Below are 12,732 nucleotides of genomic sequence, written 5' to 3'. Positions count from 1 at the left end.
ACAAACATTTGTCATCTTAAATGTTATCATGAATTTCTTTTATGCAAGTATTTATCTTTGCAAGAAATCACTTACTTACATGGTCCTAATTCTTTCTGAGCTAGCTCTTCCTTCTGCAAGCTTATTAATTTTTCCTAAATAGATTTGCAGAGTAAAGCCAAAGATTCCTATAACAACATCAATCATCATATAACCCTTAAGTTAGTTTGATCCCATTTGTACTATAATAATTAACCATGGTCTCAAGAAGTCAGAGACGTAAGTGATAGGAGTTAGATTTTCAAAAATGTAAAATCCTATTTTTTAAAAAAAGAGTGTGTGTAACTAATGTTACATACTCCATAAAAATGTGTTGTTTAGTGAAAGATACATCTTCGTATATGGAGCAGCCAATAATAATATCCCTACTATTAGTGATTAAACTATTAGAACCTGAGGTTACTCTTAGGCAAGGTAAATTGTTCCAAGTTTTATTACCTGTGAATTCTGGTTCTGCATGGATACTTATTTAGTATGTATCGTAAGTCAGCATTGTCAGTGAAATGGAATGCATTTTAATGAAAAATGCAGATTTGCTGACTATAAGCAAATAGCAAGTAAATTACAATGTCAAAGTATGGTTTTATTAGAGTCCTAAGAATCTGAGTTCCAGAAATTAATGTACATAATGTTATATTGTTAAATATGACAGAATGTATAACTGGTCAGTTCATAGTCCAAAGAATATTTCTAAAATATATGTATTTTAGGACAAATGTCGTTCATGTCTCTTTAGAGAATTTTCAGTGATTGCATAGAACATGTACCTACAAAAGACGTAGAGACATATGCTTGAAGAGATAAGGCACAGAAAACTTTGCCTGCCCTCTGTTTACCAGATGGCTTTTGTTGAAGAATATTGCAGCACAAATATTTTAGTTTCCCTAGATATGTTACAGACTATGCACATCAACTGGGAAAACAATCATACATTTTAATATTTTATAGATACATACAAATATGTACTATGTAATGGAATATTTCAATAAATGCCTGCAAACATTTTTATCTTCAATATTTAGCAGAAATTTTTAAATTCAGAGTTTAAAAATAGTAAACCAACTATTAGGGGAATTTTTTTAACTTTCAAATTTGTTAGAGTTTTTCTGCAAAGTCTAGACTCTCAATTTGCCTATTTGTTTACTATTAGGTGTTCCCCAAGTTTGATATCATTTGGTTGGAGCCAATTATTTTCAGCATTACCTTGCAGATTATAATTATTCTAGCAAACATTCCAGTCATCCCTTTCTAGGTTACCAAGCTGGACATATCCATCTCTGTTGCATGAGAATGGCAGGAAAGCATTTAGGCATATCTCTTTGACTAAATATTGAAATCTGGGTCTATATGTGAAAATGTTTGTGAGGCAGAAAGAATACTATATGGATTTTATTACATTTTATTTAGATATTGCCTTCAGGGAAATTAGTAAATTATGGACAAGGGTGATAATACAAATATTTAACAACCAATCAAAACTAACACTGACTGTTATGCTTCTGACTGACCAGAATCTGTCTATCAGCTGAGTAACAGCCACAACTACCTGGAATAAATTCATGAGTTCATACAACTCCTCTAAATACCGATAGTCATAAAAACCTGTACACTTAAAAGATCACATGTTCTGTGGTTTTTTCCTCCTAATTTGTTTTTTTGGATAAGATAGAAACATAGATAGATAGATACCATATTCCTGAGGTATAAATAACTCACAGATTCCAAATCTTCACCTCCTTTTAAACCTCTATATTAATAACTGTACAGCACTTTTGCCTGATTTATTTGCATAGTATAGCTCTTTTCAGTCCTATAAAAAATCATAGACTTGTAAGTTTTTAACATCTTAATAATCTCATTAATTAGTTATGGCCTTATGTGATAGTAGTTGCTGAAAATGATCTTCAGATTGCCAATTTAAAACCCACAAGAGAATTCAGAGAGAGAACGTCCAATGTTTAAACTGCTTTTCTTATTTGTTTGCTAATAGTCATTGTTTCTTTGATTTTGGGGGACACCAAAAATTTACATAAAGTCTTCAAACTGAAAATCATATTCATAATGATTAGATAAAATGTTTAAACAAAAATTTATTTAGAAATTTTAATTTTTAAACATTCTAACATATAAGAAATTGTAGCAATCATGTAATGGACACCTATGTGAATACCACAAAGATGAAAGAGAAGATAACATTTCGCCCTATTTCCATCAGACATCTATGTAAAATATAATTAAATTCCACAGTTACAATTAAACTTTTTCCACTCATCCTTTTCTTCTTTTCCCTTTTTAGAGGGAGCACTCACTTAAACTTGGAATAAGTCAATTCCATGCAAAAGTTATGATTTTACTACATATGTAAGTGCAACAAGTTACATATTTTAAACTTTTATGTTTGAAAATGCAATATATACGATGTCATGTATTATGTATGATTTTGTAACTTGCCGTTGACTTCCAAGAAATAATTAAAGCTAGTATAATGTTCCCATTCTTGACTTTTAAGGAAAAAATATATAATATTTCAATTCTAATTTTTTCTCTCTCATTACACGATTTGGTAATTAGGCTTTGCCAGTTGAAGACTTTTATTTTCTAGTCTGTATTATCTTTGGCATATGTAGCAGATTGAAATATTGGGTTCCATTATTCACTCTTTTCTGCTCTACCTTCTTGCCATGTTTTTATTGTAAATGAAATGTACCTAATGCCTTCCCATGAGAAGAACATATCAAGAGGCAGACTTGTACAGAGTTTGCTCTCCTCCATCCTGTGAGCCATTTTTATACCTACATGTCATTTTCTGTCTTTCTGTACTGTAAAAGTGGTACAAATGTGGACTTTAAAAGCCTATCACTTTGCTATCCCAGATATTTTTCCATGCAAAAGTCACCAAAAATAAGTATTTTTTTTGACATTTTTTATGGTTAAGGGCCAGATTTATTAATTTCCCTTTCACTGGAGTTCAACCTTCAAGGATTCTAGCCCCTGTCTGGGGTCTCACTTCCAGTCTTCATCTTGTAGTCAGGTGCTCCTCTGTCTCAATAAATTGAAGGAAATACTCAACCTTTGGAATTAGATCTGTGAAATTGCAGAATTTCAGCACTTTCACACTGTGGTGTCACCAACCCCACATGTTCATCTTCAAAAAATTAACTTTTATGTTTCTTCTGGGTGCATATCTGTACATAAATTTTAAAAAATGTGTTGTCTATCTAGTATGTCTATACATGGGACAGTTTTAGTGCTTTCTGGTCCATTTTTTTTTTGCCACAACTAATTTGGTTTTCTAAGTTTGACTTGGGCAGTTTGATGGACTGATTGGATACGTTTTTCAGATGCATAGTTCTGCAGCTTTGCTCTATACACCAGAACTTTAGAGCACTGTGCACCAACCAGTAAATCATATGACTGCATTAAACCTAAAACTAGGAAACTTTATTTTTTTGATGGGACCCTGACTACATTTTTTCAAAAGTTTAATGGAGAACATTATTTATAGAGACTTGCTGAAGAATATTCCATCCATGTACTTAAGTAGTGTGTCTAAAATATGTTCTGAAATTAAGTTTTAAAAGAAAAGTGATGTTAAATCAGAAGGTTTTGGACAACATAATTGTCCATTTTTGTTGCTATAAAGTAATACCTGAGGTTGGGTAATTTGTAAAGAAAATAATTTTATTTGACTCAGTTTTGCACTGTACACGAGCACAGTGCTGGCATCTGCTGAGTCTCTGCTGAAGCTTTGGGAAACATTTACTCATGTGAAAGGCACAGGGGGAGCAGGAGTGTGACACGGTGGGAGGGAGCGAGACAGGGAGGAGGCACCAGTATCCTTTTAAACAACTGGCTCTGGGGCACTAACAGAGTCAGTACTCACTGATTTCCTTGGGAAGGACACCAAGCTAATCACGAGGGATCTGCTTTCACCAACCAGACATCTCCCACTAGGTCCCACTCCAATATTGAGAATCACATTTCAACATGAGATTCTGATGGGACCGTGTTCATTCTCATATTGCTATAAAGAGCTACCTAAGACTGGGTAATATATGAAGAAAAGAGGTTTAATTCACTTAGATTTCTACAGGGGGTACAAGAAGCATGGCTGGGAAGCCCCAGGAAACAATCGTGGTAAAAAGGGAAGGAGAAACAGGACCAATCTTCACTTGTTGGAGCAGAAAAGAAAGAGAGGTAAGGGGAAAGTGCCACACACTTTTAAACCACAAAATCTCATAAGAACTCAGTCACTAGCACAAGAAGAAGAAAAGATAAATCTACCCCCATCCAATCACCTTCCACTAGGTCCTTACCCCAACATTGGGGATTACAATTTGGCCATGAGATTTGGGTGGCCACACAAACTCAAATCACATTATTCCCCCCAGCCCCTCTCGAATCTCATGTCCTTCTCACATTTCAACATGCAATCATGCCTTTCCAATGGTCCCCCAAAGTCTTAACTCATTCCATCATTAACTCAAAAGTCTAAGACCAAAGTCACATCTGAGACAAGTGTTAGAAGCAAATATTTTGATGCCACAAAAGAAATAGCAGTTAAACATAACTTTTCTCAGCCAGGCAATTTTTACTTCTATAGAAGCGTGCACCTCATGAATGAAGCAGAGAGCACACCTGAACAAGGGAGGGGAAGAGGTTCTTATCCCTGACTCAGGTAGCCCCTACTGTTGTGTCGTTCCCCTGCTGGCTAGGGCTGGACCTCACAGTCTAAGCTAATTCTGATTGGCTATTTTAAAGAGATCAGGGTTATGAGCCAGAGTGGTAGGGTGAGCAGTTTTGGCAGGAAAGATGGTTATGGAACAGGTGACTAAAGGTGACTTAGGTCAGAGCAGGTGACCAGTGGTGACTCAGGATGGAGCAGGTGACCAGGAGAACAAATGTGAACTACTGATAAGGGCTGGCAAGAAAGTTGTTTACTGAAACTAGGGGCAAGGAGAAGAACAGAATGAGAAAGTTAAACTTTAAAATGGAGAACAGAGAACACAGAAACTGAACATACTGGCATACTGATTCTTTGAAGAGAAACTGGAACTCACTGTATACAACAAAAAGGCAAGTACTTTCTACCTATGAGTCTGTAGAATCAAAAACAATTTAGTTCTAAGATACAGGCATTGGGCAAATGCTCCCATTCCAAAAGAAAGAAATTAACCAAAACAAAGGGGCTACAGGCCCCATGAAAGTCCAAAAACTAGCAGGGCAGTCATTAAATTGTAAAGATCCAAGATAATCTGCTTTAATTCCATCTCTAACATCCAGGGCACACTGATGCAAAGTGGTGGACTCCCAAGGCTTTGAGCAGCTCTTCCACTATGGATGTTCAAAGAGCAGTCCCCCTAGTCCCTGCCTTCCCTAGCTGCCAGTGAGTGCCTGTGGCTTTTACAGGTGCATGGTGCATGCTGTCAGTGGATCTACCATTCTGGGGCTGAAGGATGGTGGCCCTCTTCTCATTGCTCCACTAAGCAGTGCTCCAGTGTGGACTCTGTGTGGGCTCCAACCCTACATTTCCTCTCTGGACTGCACTAGTAGAGGTTCTCCATGAGGACTCTGCCCCTGCAGCAGACATCTGCCCAGACATTCTGGCATTTCTATACACCTGCTGAAGTCTAAGCGGAGGTTCTCAAACCTCAGCTCTTGCCTTGTGTGCACCCACAAACCAAACGCCACCTGAAAGCCATCAAGGTTTGTGGCTTGCACCCTTTGAAGCAAGTTTCCAAGCTGTACCTTGGTCCCTTTTCACCATGTCTGGAGCTGGAGTGGCTTGGATGCAAAGCACAATGTCCTGAGGCTGTACAGAAGACTGGGGCCCTAGGCTCGGCCCACTAAACAATTTTTGCCTCCTAGGCTTGTGGGCCTGTGATTGGAGGGCAGCCATGAAGGTCTCTGCAATACCTTGGAGGCAGTATCCCAATTGTCTGGGCTATTAACATTTGGCTCCTCTTTACTTATGCAAATTTCTGCAGCAGGCTTGAATTCCTATATGAAAATGTTTTTTCTTTTCTACTATATTGTTAAGCTACAGATTTCTGAAACTTTTATGCTCTGCTTTATTTTTAAATGTAAGCTCTAGTTTCAGGTCATTTCTTTGTTTATGCAAATGAGCTAGGCTTTTAGAAACAGACACGTCAGTTCTTGAATGCTTTGCTGCTTATAAACTTCTTTCTCTAGATGCCCCAAGTCAAATCTCTCAAGTTCAAAATTCCACAGATCTGTAGAGAAAAGGCACAATGCCACCAAGTCTCATTGTTAAAGCAGAGCAAGAGTGACCTTTGCTTCAGTTCCCAACCAGTTCCTCATCTCCCTCTGAGACCACCTCAGCCTGGACTTTATTATCCATATCACTATCAGCATTTTGGTCAAAACCATTCAAAAAGTCTCTAAGAAGTTCCAAACCTCTCATTTTCATGCCTTCTTCTGAGCCCTCCCAACTGTTCCAACCTCTGCCTGTTACCCTGTTCCAAAGCTGCTTCCATCCTTTCAGGTATCTTTAGAGTGATGCCCCACTTCTCTGGTACCAATATTCTGTATTAGTCCATTCTCACACTGCTGTAAAGAACTACCTGAGACTGGGTAATTTATGAAGAAAAGAGGTTTAATAGACTCACAGTTCTGCAGGCCATATAGGAAGCATGGCTGGGAGAGCTCAGGAAACTTACAGTCACGGTGAAAGGAGAAGCAGGCACAAACATTACATGGTGTAGCAAGAGAGAGAGAGAGCAAGGAGGGAAGTGCCACACGCTTTTAAATCATCAGATCTCATGAGAACTCACTATCACAGGAACAGCAAGGGGAAATTCACTCCTGTGATTCAATCACCTCCCACCTGGTTCCTCCCCCAATCTTGGGCATTACAATTCAACATGAGATTTGGGTGGGGACACACAGCCAAACCATGTCAGGGACAAATATCAAAACAATATTAGACACTTAGTTAAACTCTTTAATTTTAACCACCGATTGGAATCACAGTTAACTTTTCATGCAAAAAGAAGTCTATTTGAAAGAAATACACTAAAAAAAAGCTAAAACAGCTCTTATTTCCTTGTATTTTGTATTTTTCTTTGTGACCCATATGATAAGGATTATGATAGTAAATAATTAGACAAAAAAAAATCATTATGTCTGAGTGTGTTGCTAGATGTGCTTTTTTCAGGTTCAGGGAGTACATGTGCTGATTTCTTATTTGGGTAAATTGCATATTCCTTGGGTTTGGTGTACAAATGATTTCATTACCCAGGTAGTAAACATAGCACTTGATAGGTAGTTTTCTTATCTTCACCCCCATCCCACCTCCACCCTCAAGAAGGCCCTGGTGTCTATTTTTCCCCTCTTTGCATCCATGAGTACTTAATGTATAGCTCACACTTATAATTAAGAACATGTGGTATTTGGGTTTCTGTTTCTGTTAATTTATGTAGGTTAATGGCTTTCATTAACATCCATGTTGTTGCAAAAACATGACTTTATTTTTTTGTATGTTTGCATAGTATCTCATGGTATACATTTACCACATATTCTTTATCCGGTTTGCTCTTAATGGGCATTTATGTTGATTCTGCATCTTTGCTGTTGTGAGTAGTGCTGTGATGAACATTTGGGTGAATGTGTCTTTTTGGTAGAATGATTCATGTTCCTTTGGTTATATGCTCAATAATGAAATCTGCTGGGTTAAGTAGTAGTTCTGTTTTAGGCTCTTTGAGAAACTGCTTTCTACAATGAATGAACTAATTTACATCCTCAGCAGCAGCATAAAAGCATTCCCTTTTCTCTGCAACCTTGCTAGCCTCTGTTATTTTCTGACTTTTTAATAACAGCCATTCTGACTGGTGTGAGATGATAACTCATTGTGGTTCTGATTCATATTTCTCTGATGACTGGTGATGTTGAGAATTTTTTCATATGTGTCTTGGCCATGTATAAATATTCTTATTTAAATTGTTCCCATCTTAATTTTGACCAATATGAAAATTTAAATCTCCTCCTACTGAGTACTTCCTTACATGACAGTGAAAAAGTAGAGGCAAATGTATTATTACATAACATTTTCAGGTATTTTAAAACAAAACTTTAATTTTTTCTATAAATAATTCTTGCTGAAAATTACTGTGATTCTTGCATTTTTTCTTTTGGGAAATATTCTAATACATAATAGGCAAGAAAAATTTGCTAGAGAGACAAGAAATTCTTACCAGATAATGAGCATAGTTTGGGTTGGATACTAATAAAATATTTACATTGATGTAAAAGGAATAGATTGGCTATATTAAAAATGTGTAAGTATACATATTTAGTGGTAGCATAAGGCACACTGTAGTTATTTTCTTAAAATGGCATTTGAAGTTCAGTAGCATTGATACAAATTGTTAAAATTTTATTGTAAATAAAGTCCCAGCACTAAAATTCAGTTTAATAACTTTCCAGATGGGATCACTTTTAAAGTAAGTTAATTGGAAGTGTAGCTCAATTCATTCCATTTATTTCAGTGTTGAACTCTTTTGACCAAATGACTAATTGAGCTATGAATAGTGATGGCTGAGTAAATGATAAAGCAGATCAAAATAATTAATAATTTTTTCTACATGATGTATATCAAAATGTGTTGTCTAAAGTGTGTGTGTGCATCTGTGTACAAAGCAGTTTCAAAAACCCAAAAGTAAACAGAACAATTCTATGTCATTCACTCTTATGTCTTGATCCAATATCATGTCTAATGTTCAAAATACATTCACCTGGATACACTGCAGAACTACATTAATGTTTTCAAGTATTTTACAATGTTTTCTGCAATATTGGGTGTAGGAAGTTGTGGAAGCTTTAAAAATTGAACTATATTGCACTCAATTCAAGGATTCTTTTGTGTAGTAAGCAAATTTTCACAACTCACAAAACAGAAAATAAAGTAAAAAGCAAGCATATACTGCAACTGACTCTCTAATCTTAAATCAGATACAAGAAACTATTGCAAAAATGTCTTTACATAAATTAAATATTTATGTTAACATCTATATGTTACTGAAAGTAGTATCTTTAAATTCTTTGAATAATTCACATGTTCAGATACAAGAATATGAATATAATATTGGGATGTAAACCAGTAAACGTATTTTACACAGTTTGCAAATAACAGATGTCTTATTTACTCTTTATTCCATGTCCTTGGAAGAATACGATACTTCCAGCTTTTCCCATTTTATCTGATGAGTTTAATTTTGCTGCTTTTTTCTTTTTATTATTGTGGCATATCACTTGGGAGTGACTATTTTGTACTAAAACAGGGTTCATTTGAATTTATCATCTTCTATCCCTAAGAATTACTGTTTTCATAGAAGGAATTTACAACACATAGATACCAACCCTCCCATTGTTCTTTATTTTACTGAGAGAGGCACAGACTTGGCATTTGCATCCTCTCCCTAGCTAGTACATAGCTCCATCACACTCCTACAAATTGTATAACATACAATTAACTAAAAAGAAAAATGTGATTAGGGAAGTCATTCTGATTCTCTTAATTTCCAGTTTCCTTCATGGGCAGATTATATTTTTCTATATCCCTTTAGAGTCTCAGTTTTATGTTCAGTGAAAAAAAATGTGGATTAAAACATTTTCCAAAGGCTTTCCCAGAAAGAGAGGAAAAAATAAGTGTATTATTCACTGAAAAAAAAGGTATAAAAATCTTCTTATGAGTCTTGCCTTTTAATTGGAGAGAAAAGGTTTTCTAAAAATACCACCACCCTTGAGACCCTCTGTCCCAACCCACTAAAGCCTGCTTCATCTAATACCTCTGAATTTCATGGGGATCCCTAACTGTAAGTGGGCCTAAAAAACAGCTTACCTTTCTATGGAAGTGCATACTAGGTGGCAAACAGAAAGCTTGTTTAGTTAACCAAGCAACAGGATTCTTCACAACTTGATTGATTCCAGTCCATCCATGAAGTTAGTGTCTAAGCAACCTCGTCTGCCGAACATCTTTCCTGCCCCACTGCCTGAGTTAGGTTCTCTATTCTGTGATTCTACATGATGTTGAAATTATCTTGTCATAACTTTTTAACGGTAAATCAAAATGACTTATTTGTCCACCTTTCATTAGATACTAAACATCATGACGAAAACATTGTTTACTACTAAATAATTTGAGCTAAGAATAGACTGGACACAAAATAGTCACTGAATACATGTTTCCCAGAAAGAATGAGGAAATGAGAATGGAATAAATAAGTATTTAAAATAGCAGGATATTTTAAAAATAGCTATTTAAAATAGCTATTTAAAATATTAGGCATTTAGTAATTATATCTTCTTTCCTTTTTGCTATAACTGTTTTCTACATTATTTTTGAAACATTAAGAAACATGTTGAAAAACTTAAAATTTTTTAAGTGGTATCTAAAGAAGCATATTTTGGGTTTTGTTTGTTGATAAAGTAATTTTGATTCAGAATTCAAGCTGTGTTTCTGCTTTCAAATCTTACTTATGCGGAGAATAGAAGTAACTCAACTCATAACTTTGTTGTAAAGTATAAACAAGATAATCTGAAAAAAATTACTGATCTCTAACATTATATAAGTAATGAATACATATAAGATCTTTTTTCTATTAGCTTTAAATGTAACTGTCCATTAAAGTAGACCCAACAATGTAAATGGACAACTTACCATTTTTAGTCAAAGTAACATTGACATTATCTATCTAGAAAATCTTACTTTTTGGTGGACAACTGACCTGAGGGTGAACTCAGAAGAGTTATCAATAATTTGTCCTCAGTGAGACAAGTTCCAGAAGAATAAACTCTGAGGATTAATCTATTCTTAGAGTTGTATACTTATTAATAACATGAACAAAGCAATCGGAAATCTGTTCATCATCAGTTTTGCAGATGATACTAAATGAAACAAGTTCATTAATGACCCTGAAACTGAGAAGTTAAATTTTAAATGAATTTGACAAATTGTAAATAAGTTTGTTTCCTAAAGCTTAAATAAATAACACATTCGTGATGCCACTTTTTTAGAACTAGAGAGCCTCCTGCCCCCCAGAAAAGATTGGGGGGGTATGGAAATACTAGCCAGGAAGAAGCACAGAAGAATAGAATTAAAGTCATAGTGAGACTGGGTTCCAGGTTGCAGGGGAGGCTCTGCTCCCCACTAGGATGTATTCTTCCAGCTCCATGGTCTCTCACAGGAATGGGAGGGAGGACCCTGCCAGGCATGGTGAGCTTGTTTTAAGTAAATATTGGACTCCAAAGAATTTTGCAGAAAGTGATTTATTTAGGCAGAGAGAGAGAGAAAGGAGAAAGAAATAGATATAGAGAAAGGAGCTCCCACGATGTCATGGAAGGGGATCCAGAAATGGAGTCCGCCCAGATGTGGGAGAAGGGGACTTTTAACCTGGGAGTAATTCCCATCCCATTCAAAGTTTCTGTTCTATCAAAGGAGTTCCTTTAAACTTCTGCTGGAGTGATTGATCACTGATTTTTGCCCTTGTGGGCAAAAGTCAAACAAAGACCTTTAAGCTCCTGGATGGAGACGTGGGTGGAGGTATGGTGCTGGGAAGATCTTGCCTTTGAAACTATGCCCCCTTGAGGGAAGAGAATACATTCCCTCAATAGTTGAGTATAATCAGGAAAATTGAGTTAGTAATGTATTCTTTTATTAAAAATTTTTAAAATGGATTTTAAGTTTAGGTTAAGTACACTTTTATATTATTTTTATCATTATTCTAAATGTCCTAATTTTATTAACATTGGCTTCACCTAATAGATCTGAAAATATCTGTTATGTAATGTCTGTTACACACTTTCTCCTTCCTTAGCAATCAAACTATATACATGAGTAATAAACACTTTTGTTGGCTGAAATTACTTGGTCTTTAAAAAAATTACTAAACCTACTGAAATCATTTTTTCTTACCATTCTGTTGAATGTCTTTTTGCTATTATCATCCATGCACTCAATAAGAAAATTTTCCCACCATTTACTATATTTGTTTATCTCTTAGATAAATACTAAGCTTATTTTACTGTATTATGACAGTTTTTATATAGAATGTATGGAGTAAAGGCAAATTTCTAGCAACAAGAGTCTTTTCCTTTCTGAAAAATTGAAGGTCCAACATATAGGTTCCTGATGTTATTATTCAACTCCCTAAAAAACATTTTGGGAAGTTGGGAGGTGTTTTTGTTGTTGCAATGACCTAGGAATACTACAGGCAGTTAGAGCAAGAGTACCTGAGGTATTGTGGGGACAGAATAATGCTTCATATAATTGAACTGTCAATAACTAAGTTTGAATACCCTTCTGGACATTTGTGTCTGTGAAAAAGCTCTTCAAATTATGAACCTAGATCTTCTTTAATGTATAAATACAAATAATTATCTATGATTTTAGTATACACTAAGTTTCCAAAGAATATTATATTTATACAAATTTAGGGAGATTATCTTTGGTTTTACTTAGAGCTTCCAAGAGCGGTTCGCCATTCATAAGACTGTGTTATCAACAGCAAGACTACTTATGGAACAATATAGGTGTCATACACACTAATATCTGAACTAATCTGAATTTGTAGCTACCACAATCATGGTGATCTTATCTTTAGATGTGAGCAACTGATTACTTCAGGATGTCTTCTAGTTAATCCATTCTCTTCTGAAAATCTATTTGGTGCAATA

Source organism: Aotus nancymaae, unplaced genomic scaffold (assembly GCF_030222135.1).
Source record: "Aotus nancymaae isolate 86718 unplaced genomic scaffold, 86718_ANA_hifiasm-v0.15.2.pri h1tg000108l, whole genome shotgun sequence".
Taxonomy (NCBI): domain Eukaryota; kingdom Metazoa; phylum Chordata; class Mammalia; order Primates; family Aotidae; genus Aotus; species Aotus nancymaae.
Note: the sequence above shows the minus strand (reverse complement) of the source record.